The sequence below is a fragment of the Artemia sp. Qi Xiang Cuo genome, chromosome 19 (assembly GCF_049724085.1).
Source record: "Artemia sp. Qi Xiang Cuo chromosome 19, ASM4972408v1, whole genome shotgun sequence".
Lineage (NCBI taxonomy): Eukaryota > Metazoa > Arthropoda > Branchiopoda > Anostraca > Artemiidae > Artemia > Artemia sp. Qi Xiang Cuo.
In genome coordinates, this window is record NC_142812.1 from 54,514,779 (window position 1) to 54,524,778 (window position 10,000).

Below are 10,000 nucleotides of genomic sequence, written 5' to 3' on the forward strand. Positions count from 1 at the left end.
ATAATCCCTTTCCCATTGCTTATTATCTGCCTTCCAAGTACTGTCGACTATTAAAAAGGGCACTAGCCATTTCAATTTCTCATTAAATTAGCGCTGATTAAAATTTCTACAACAATTATGTCTATAAGGACCTTATATGTCTCAAGGGAATAAACTGATGCGCATTCCGTGGGTGCTGTGAGGGGGTTGACATCCTAGAAGGCCTATTTTCTGCAACTTAAAACTACGTTGAATAAAATGACTATCTCAAAATTTTGATTGGATATATTTGGGGAAAAGGTGGGCATGAGAGGGGGGTTAGTTGCCCTCCAATTACTTTTAACTGTTAAAAAGAGCACGAGACCTGTGAATGTCCAATCGAATGAGCCATTTTTGAAGTTTCTACGACAACGCCTTCTATAAAAACCTTATATGCCCCCGAGGCAAAATTTAAAATCTTAGCTACGAGGATAGTGGCGGAGAGTCCTCTTCAAAATCATATTTTATATATAGAAATAAACTCCGCTAAACAAAAGGGCTGTCTCAAAATTTTGATCGGATGTGTTTTGGGGAATGATGGGCGGAAGGGGGGCTAGTTGCCCTCCAATTACTTTTGACTATTAAAAAGGGCACTAGCCCTTTGAATTTCCAATCGAATGAGCTTTTTTTGAAGTTTCTATGGTAACACCTTCTATAAAACCTTATATGCACCAAGGGCATAACTTAACACCCTTGCCCCGAGGGTTGTAGGGGAGTGTCCTCCACAAAAACACATTTTCTATCCGGAAATCAACTACGCTGAACAAAATGGCTATCTCAAAATTTTGCTTGGATATATTGGGGGGCCATGATAGGCGTGGATGGGGGCTAGTTGCCCTTCAATCACTTTCAACTATAAAAAAGGGCACTAGCCCCTTGAATTTCCAATCGAATGAGCCTTTTTTGAAGTTTCTACGACAACGCCTTCTATAAAAACCTTATATGCCCCAAGGGAATAACTTAAAACCCTTGCCCCGAGGGTTATGGGGGAGTGTCCTCCTCAAAAAAATATTTTCTATCCGGAAACCAACTACGCTGAACCAAATAGTTCTCTCGAAATTTTGATGGGAGGTGTTTCGGCGAATGAGGGGGTTGGGGGGGGGCTAGTTGCCCTCCAATCACTTTTGAATACTAAAAAGGGTACTAGCCCACTGAAGTTCCAATCGAATGAGCCTTTTTTGAAGTTTCTACGACAACAACTTCTATAAAAATCTTAAATGCCCCCAAGGAATGGCTTAAAACCGTTGCCCCGAGGGTTGTGGGGGTTTTTCCTCCTGAAAAAGATATTTTCTATCTGGAAATCAAATACGCTGAACAAAATGGCTATCTAAAAATTTTGATTGGATGTGTTTGGGGGAATGATGGGTGTGGGGGGGGGTAGTTGCCCTCCAATCACTTTCGACTATTAAAAAGGGCCCTAGCCACTGCAATTTCCAATCGAATGAGCCCTTTTCGAAGTTTCTACAACAACTCCTCTCCTTCGATACGAAGTGCCCGGTTATGGAAAGGAAAAAAGGAAAATAAATGATACATTGTGCCCACATCGTTCTTAAGTTAGGCAGCGCTATCGCGCTGCCTATGATTAAATAAAAAAAAACAAGTTTTTTTTTTAACTGAAAGTAAGGAACGACGTTAAAACTTAAAACGGACAGAAATTATTCCGTATATGAAAGGGGCTGTCCCCTCCTCAACGCCTCGCTCTTTACGCTAAAGTTTTTTATTGTTTAAAAAAAATTGAGTTTTGAGAAATTCAAACTTTAGCGTAAAGAGCGAGGCGTTTAGGAGGGGACAGCCCGTTTCATATACGGAATAATTTCTGTTCGTTTTAAGTTTTAACGTCGTTCCTTACTTTCAGTTAAAAAAACTTGTTCTTTTTATTTAATTTTTGAACATTTTTGAATTAATGCAGGTTTTGATTTTAGTTCACCGTACATGAATAATTGAAACAAAATTCGTTTATTAATTTTATTTTTATTTGGTTAAATGGCTTTTTTGAAACTAGTTCAATTTTATTTATGAAAGTTTTTATAAGTAATAAATATACGTAACTTACGAATTAACTTACGTAACGAACTTCTATATTCATAGATTTTAATATATATATATTAGGGGGTTCACCCCCTAGTCAATACCTTGCTCTTTAAGCTAAAGTTCGAATTTTGTTCCAATTCTTTAAAAATGACCCCTTAATCACAAAGGCCGTTAATTAGAATAAAAGGCTCTTATGAAAGTACTAAAAAATCTTTGGCTTAAAGAACGAGGTATTGACAAAGGGGTGAACCCAATCATATACGTAATATTTTCTGTTAGTGTTAAGTTTTGATGTTGGTCCTTACTTTCAGTTGAAAAACTTGTTTTTTTTATTATTTAATTTCTGATCTTTTTCTTTAATATTGCTGGGAAATCCGGCGCCCCCTTCATAGCAATGTCGCTTCCCCCTGAAAACTTCTTTCATTGAAAGATCCTCCCATATAACCCCCGACCCCCCCCCCCTACCAGAAAAAATCCCCCCTGAAAACGTCTGTATACTTCCCAATAACCAATACAATATGTTAACATTGGGTAAAGTTCATAACTTTCAGCCCTCCCCCAGACATAGTTATCATATTTTCGACCATGCTGAACAAAATGGCTATCTCAAAATTTTGATCAGGTAACTTTGGGAAAAAAAATGAGCGTGGGAGGGTGTCTAGTTGCCCTAAATTTTTTTGTCACTTAAAAAGGGCACTAGAACTTTTAATTTCCGTTCCAATGAGCCCTCCCACGATATTCTAGGACCACTGGGTCGATACGATCACCCCTGGGAAAAAAACAACAAATAAACACGCATCCGTGATCTTTCTTCTGGCAAAAAATGCAAAGTTTCACATCTTTGTAGATAGGTGCTTGAAACCTCTACAATAGGGTTCTCTGATACGATGAATATGATGGTCTGATTTTCATTAAGGTTCTATAATTTTTAGGGGGTCTTTCCCCCTTTTTTCTAAAATTAGCCAAATTTTCTCAGGCGCGTAACTTTTGATGGATATGACTAAACTTGATGAAACTTATATATTTGAAATTCAGCATTATAATCTGATTCTTTTGATGTATCTATTGGTATCAAAATTCCATTTTTTAGAGTTTCGGTTACCATTGAGCCTGGTCGCTCCTTACTTACAGTTTGCTACCACGGGCTGTTTGAAAAACTCTCATCTGTAAATAAATGGTAATTTGCATAACTTACAGCCCTTGTATAAGGGCTTTTAAGGGTTATGCCAAACCAGGAGGCTATCTTGAGCAAAATGGTCATCTCAAAGCCGGAGGGCTGGTTGCCCACCGATCAATTTTGACTCTTAGAAAGGGCACTAGAACTTTCAATTTCCAATTGAATGAGCTCCCTTAAAAGTTTATAAGCCCGCCTCTTCAATACGAAGTGGCTCTAGAGAAAAAAAAAATATTATATTGAATCCTTATCCCCCCTGTAGCATCCCCCCTAACGTAGTGCAAAGTAGTGTCATTTATTTAATTAATGCAAGTTTGCGTTAATTAAACTTGCTCCTCGCGCAAGTTTATCGGATCAACCTGTTTTGGGCCAGTTCCTAAGAAAATCCTGGATCCACCCCTCTCTGACTGAGTTGGTTAATTAAAGCTTCATAAAATTTATGAACAGTGGTGATTAGTTTTTTTTTCTTTTTACCAGCTATCAGGAAGAAAGATCAGTTGGTCCTTTTTTCTGGAGGGAGGCGTGACCTTTGAGGATTGAAACCCCAACAAGTCTCATTTTAGACTCAAATATTTCAAATTTCAATGAGTTTTCATATAAATAGATAAATTCAGATAATTATAGAAAGAGAAGGAGATATTTTCTCATAATCTTCCTTCGTCTAAGAAATATCTTTAGACAAAGCTTGTGATATGCGCGATGCAGGGTGACCGCTCCGTTCCTATAGCAGAATTATTTCAAATGTAACCTACAAAGTTACGTTCAAATACATGCCTCCACAGAATGGAAAGGGCATGGGAGATCCACTGTTAAAAAGATTTTTCGAAAAACTGTTTGAAAAACATGAGAAAGAGCAACAAACTGTAAATAAAGAGTGACTCTTGTTAAAGGAAGTCAAAACTCTATTAAAATGAATTCGGGATTACGATATATGAATCAACACAACCTAATATTTACGCTGATTCCAAATATGTGAATTTCATCAATTATAAATTTGCTCATCGAAAGATAGTACTATATGAACATTTGCATAAATCTGGAAAAAGAAAAAAATGCCACACGATTGTTTTTCCGTCCATATTTTAAAAATTTCCTGGTCAGATACTTCAGAAGAATGGGATTAACATTCAGGTCAATGTGGGTTTAACCTTCGACTTCCTTCTTATTGGAAAAACATATGCACATCATATATATATATATATATATATATATATATATATATATATATATATATATATATATATATATATATATATATATATATATATATATATATATATATATATATATATATATATATATATATATATATATATATATATATATATATATATATATATATATATATATATATATATATATATATATATATATATATATATATATATATATATATGCACACATATATATATATACATATGCACATCATATATATATATATATATATATATATATATATATATATATATATATATATATATATATACATCTCGAAAATGTAAAAGATAAAGAATACGGCATTAGACTTTAAAGTCCCTACCGGCGGTGCTGATCTCCGTTTTTTGGCCATTCAGCCAAGAAGTGCAATGAGGGGTTGGGGCCAACCATTCTCTGTTTTAGTACACCCTTCCTGCTTGTCTTCGCCAGATTTCTCCAGGTACCCATTTAAATCTGGGTAGACTCTGGCTGAGTTTACAGAGTCACGCCAATGACTCCCGTCCCAAACCAAAAAAATAAAAATATATATATATATATATATATATATATATATATATATATATATATATATATATATATATATATATATATATATATATATATATATATATATATATATATATATATATATATATATATATATATATATATAACAGAATAGCCCGTTTTCTCAAAGCATAGTTTTATAAAGTTAAACATTTAATGCAAAGTGTGGGGGTTGAGGAGTCGGTGCCCTCCATCATATTTAGGATAGCCCAAAAATAAAAGTGAACAGACACTTTACTGTATATGAAGGGAGGCTACCTCTTCCGTCTTCGGCCGATTAATAGAACACTTGCAATTACTAGACGACTGTATTTGTTGTATTTAGAAATGTCAAGAGAAAAGCACCTGTAAAAATTTAACACAAAGAACGAGGGTTGATCAGGGAGGAAGCAGTCCCCCTCGAATACATGATAATTGCTTTCCGTATTGTTTTAATGTCATTATTTACTTTCTATTTTTTTTTTTTTTTTATTCAATCCTTGTTAAAGGGCAACTGTAGGCTACTTATAGCAAATACATACGATGGGATGTGTATCCATAAAACTGGCTGTTGCTAACTCATATGATTTAAAAAAATTAAGCGTTTAAGGAGTTTCTCAGCCAAAACACATTTTGTAAAAAAACGAAGCTTTAAAAATAGTTGATTAGTTGAAGATTAAATCTTCATTAAAATTCTTTTATGAGAAGCCGATGGGCGCACATACACCTCCCTTTTGGAAGGTATGCAAAACTTCCATATGGTAAACTACATGGACAATTTCTTTTAGTGGAGTTTTTATTAAACTTAATTAGAGAAGTTTTAAGTATCTCGAGGCTGGTGAAATAACGCTTACCCACTCCCTTCTTCCTTACCTAAGCAACTGAAAACATTTTTTTTTATTACTCCTATGGAGCCATATTTTTACGGCCCTGAATTTTCTAATACGATCGGAATGTCCATACATAGGCGCTAAAGAGTCAATTTAGCCACTGAAAGGACGACACCTGACACGCTATTCGCAATGTTTAGTAAATAGAGGCAAAAATCTGTATCGAGTTGCAGAAGTTATTCTGTCCCAAGAAAAAGATAATCAGAAAGAGGAAAATGATCAGGCAGAATTTTGACAGTTCTATTCTAGCGTTCAAAGATAATGTTTAATAAAAAAGGCGAGCTTGATGAGGCAGTAAGTAAAATTTTTCATTCTTTGGATATTCACAGTTTTTAAAATTAATATTTCCTATTATTTAAGTATAGTCAATGAATATGCCTTATTGGTTAAGTGGTAACTTTTATTGCATTTTATCCTAACAGTAAAAGTTTATTACAAAAAAAATTATGAGAATAAAAAAAAAAACCGAAAACCTCTCTAAAATAGCGTCAGTTCAAAATAACAGTAGCCCCATTGAAATCAAAATTGTCGAAATCCTACAAAATAGAATTACAATCCCTTGAACAACAAGGATATCCACTATCATAGGCCATTATTATCATAGGCAGCGCTATCGCGCTGCCAATGATAGAACATTACTACAAGTAATAGCAATTAATTGCAAAAAAAATGTTGAATGTGGATATTGAAAGTTATCAGCTATCAATGCGACACTGCTAAAACTTATGTTCTTTTCAGCGGATGTCAGTCAAAACGCAAGGAAGAACATATAATAAAATGTCATAATGGTTTGACATAATATTAATGAAGGTCCTTTTGCTTTTCCCCTTCATATTTCGTAAAAATGGGGCACAACATACTCGTCGACATGCTTTCGATAACTAAATAAAAAATAATGCGTCCCATTCCAGCTGTGTTCTGGGCCCTTTCCAATCAATGGACGAACAGATCTCCTCTAATATTATATACCTTGAAGTATTTTGTTTTAATCAAGCTGCTCTGGGTTTGGAGATTTTTTGCCATGACTGATAGCATAAGGAATGAGGACATTCATATTTCGAATTGCCAAAGCATCATTATTATGGAAAATAAAATTAGTTGAATAACTATATTCATTGAGTTAAAAAATGAATAAAAAGTGACTCAAGTTCTCCACTTATATCCTATCCCTTTCATTATTTGAGTTGAAGTGATTATGCAGAGCTTAAGCATTACCTTTTTCTCATCCATACGAATCTTATCCATCCCTATGGAATTTGAAGATCTTATCTTAGATCATATCTTAGCTTTTATATGAATTTGGTAGAATGTGAACCTTTTTCCTGAGGTTCCGTAGCCCAGTCTTAATTTCTCTTGAAAAGCTACTGACTGTTTTGAAAAGTTCTAAATTCCTTTCTCGTAGATGGTCTGAACAGATATCCTACTATCTTCTAAACTTTGCTAAGTCTACGTACAGTACTATGCAGGCATTAAAATCTTGCGTTAAGAAGAATAATGCAAATACAAAACAATTTATTTAATTCACACATTATGTCAAGAGATCAATTATTCATTTTATTGAATAAATTTTCAATTTTCATGCCCAACGATTTTTATCTTTAACCACGCTCATAAAGAATCCTTTATATTTTGATTATGTTAAATTGCTTGGTTTCTTTTTATTGTACTTTTAGCAACCCTAAAGCCTCTGTGCCATGTTTTGGCTAAATACCACATCCCTATTGCACATTTTTTCTTGAAAGTTAAATAAAAATTCTTTCCCTTATGAAGTCCAAGATATGAAAAAAGAAACATTTCTTTATCAGTTATGCTTATTTTTCACACTGAAATTAAGTTCCTCTCGAACTCGATCAGAGCCACAATTTCGTACCTTCCGCAAAATTTAATATTGATTCATAAGCCTTAGTGTTAATGAACATAGGAAAAACTACGTACGAATATATTTATATATTTTTTATTTTTTTTTTTTTTGTTTTTTTTTTTATATATATATATATATATATATATATATATATATATATATATATATATATATATATATATATATATATATATATATATATATATATATATATATATATATATATATATATATATATATATATACTAATATATATACTGATTTTTTTTAGGGGGGGTACACAAAAAACCTCAAAAACGCATACAAAATTTGTTCATGTCCATTTTTGTTACGTTTTTACGAGTCAAACAAACATTTTCGGGAGGGGGGGGGTTCGAAACCGGGTAACCCCCCCCCCCCCCTGGATACGGCCTTGCTACAAACAATTTATAGTAATGGAATGTGTACTATTTCACTGTACTATTTCAATGTACTGTTTGTACTATGTACTGTACTGAATGTACTGTACAATGTACTGAATGTACTATTTCAACCAGGCCGCCGTGCTTTCTATTCACAGAAAAGTGATTTTAAAACAACTCAGGGATTGCGAGGTCGCTTATAAACTATCTGATCCCACTCAAGAATGGCAGCTGAGAATTTGATATTACCTCTCTCTTCTTCATTACTTTTGGCTCATCAGTTGCGTTTTGTTCAGTGCTCTCGTATCTCCAAATTCTCGGGAATGTCCCCGAAAATCTCGCCAAAAAGGAGCGGCAAAAATGCTTGGGCCTAGAAGACTCAAAGCTTTAAATCCGGCCCTGGAGATAAGTTTAGTTTAAAAGGTTTTCAGCAATGGAAATTCAAATGGTGTACTTTTTGTTTCGATCTGACGTAATTTGCGAGGTGTTTCTGGATATTTCTCAAAATTCCAATAATTTGGTTTTCGAAATGACGTTTGATTATTAAACCGTTACTACCGTGACGTTTGATATTAGCAACCGTTACTGAATCAGTTACAAATGGAACATTTTCTCTAATCGTATTTTTGTGATTGAAACACAGTTTTAATTTAGGGTTACGTTGGGCCATGATCCGCTTTTTAGTTGGTTTAGCTATCGCTGCTAAACAATAGGTTAGATATTAGTGAGTCAAATTCTCAAACTTAAGGCCTAGTCAAGCAACGGCTGCATATGTTATACACTAAATATGTTACACGGCTGCGTATGTTAAACCCGCTTTCGAAGGAGGTATTATGTCTAGATCAACGTTCCTTTTGAGTATTATTACGCTGACCTATTTCGGGTTAAGAGTTTGATTCTGTAAAATTGAATGTTTTGACGCCTGCTTTTATTTTTAAACTGAATAGTTTTCAAAAAAATGAAAACTTACTTAATCCGTACTTTGGATGTTTTTCATCCAATCTAACTTAACATACTGCTTAATGGCTTTTCCGAACGAATATTTGGATTTTAGGAACGAATTTATTTTAAATTAGGATTACCGGGGGAGACATTGAGGACTTGGTTTCGGATCCAATCGAATTGCCTGCCACTAAAAAATAGAAAAAGAGTATTTGAAAGAAGAAGGGTGGCCCCAGATGCAGATGCGGATTACTCTTGCTCCAGATGTAGTCTGGATATTGAGGATGGGGCCCATCTTTTCGCCGAGTGCCAGCAAATTTCTCTATTAAGGGGAAAGACTTTTGAGGGTGGTAACTTGGAGTTCCCGGGGATCCTAAAAACTGTAAAAAAGAACAATTAGGCAGTTATGTAGATATGTAAATGAAGCGTTGACATCAATGAGTGAAACTTGATATTTATGTTATTTTTCTTGTTGAGTGTAATTAAGAATTCTGTTCTGTATGGCCTGTTTTTTTGGCTTATAATAAATTATTATTATTGTTATTGTTATTCCTTTAGCTTTTTTTTACAACTTTAAAATATTTACCTAGAAAGTGCTGTCTTTTCTTGGAAAAAAAATCAGCATATCGTTCGCACACGTACACGCTCAAAACTTAAGAAGAAAACGGAATGTCTATTTATCCGTTTAAATAAGCCGGCCTTAAAAATATTTAAAACGAGCATTGATCTAGAAAGACTTCCTTGTTGAAAAGGAGGCACGAAACGTGCACATGTTGAATAAACTTGGCCGTTAGGAGCCTAGATGGCAGGTGGCAAAGAACGTAAATTTTACCAAAGGTGGCACGAAATGTGCACATGTTGAATAAACTTGGCCGTTAGGAGCCTAGATGGCAGGTGGCAAAGAACGTAAATTTTACCAAAGGTAAAGATCAAGCGACGT

The 10,000-nt window shown here is 34.2% G+C and overlaps 1 protein-coding gene across 1 annotated transcript in view; it reads left to right on the forward strand.

The window, feature by feature from the left end:
* Positions 1-10,000, forward strand: part of LOC148941010 (uncharacterized) — a 30,612-nt gene that overhangs the window by 5,388 nt on the left and 15,224 nt on the right. The gene's annotated exons all lie outside the window — the stretch shown is intronic.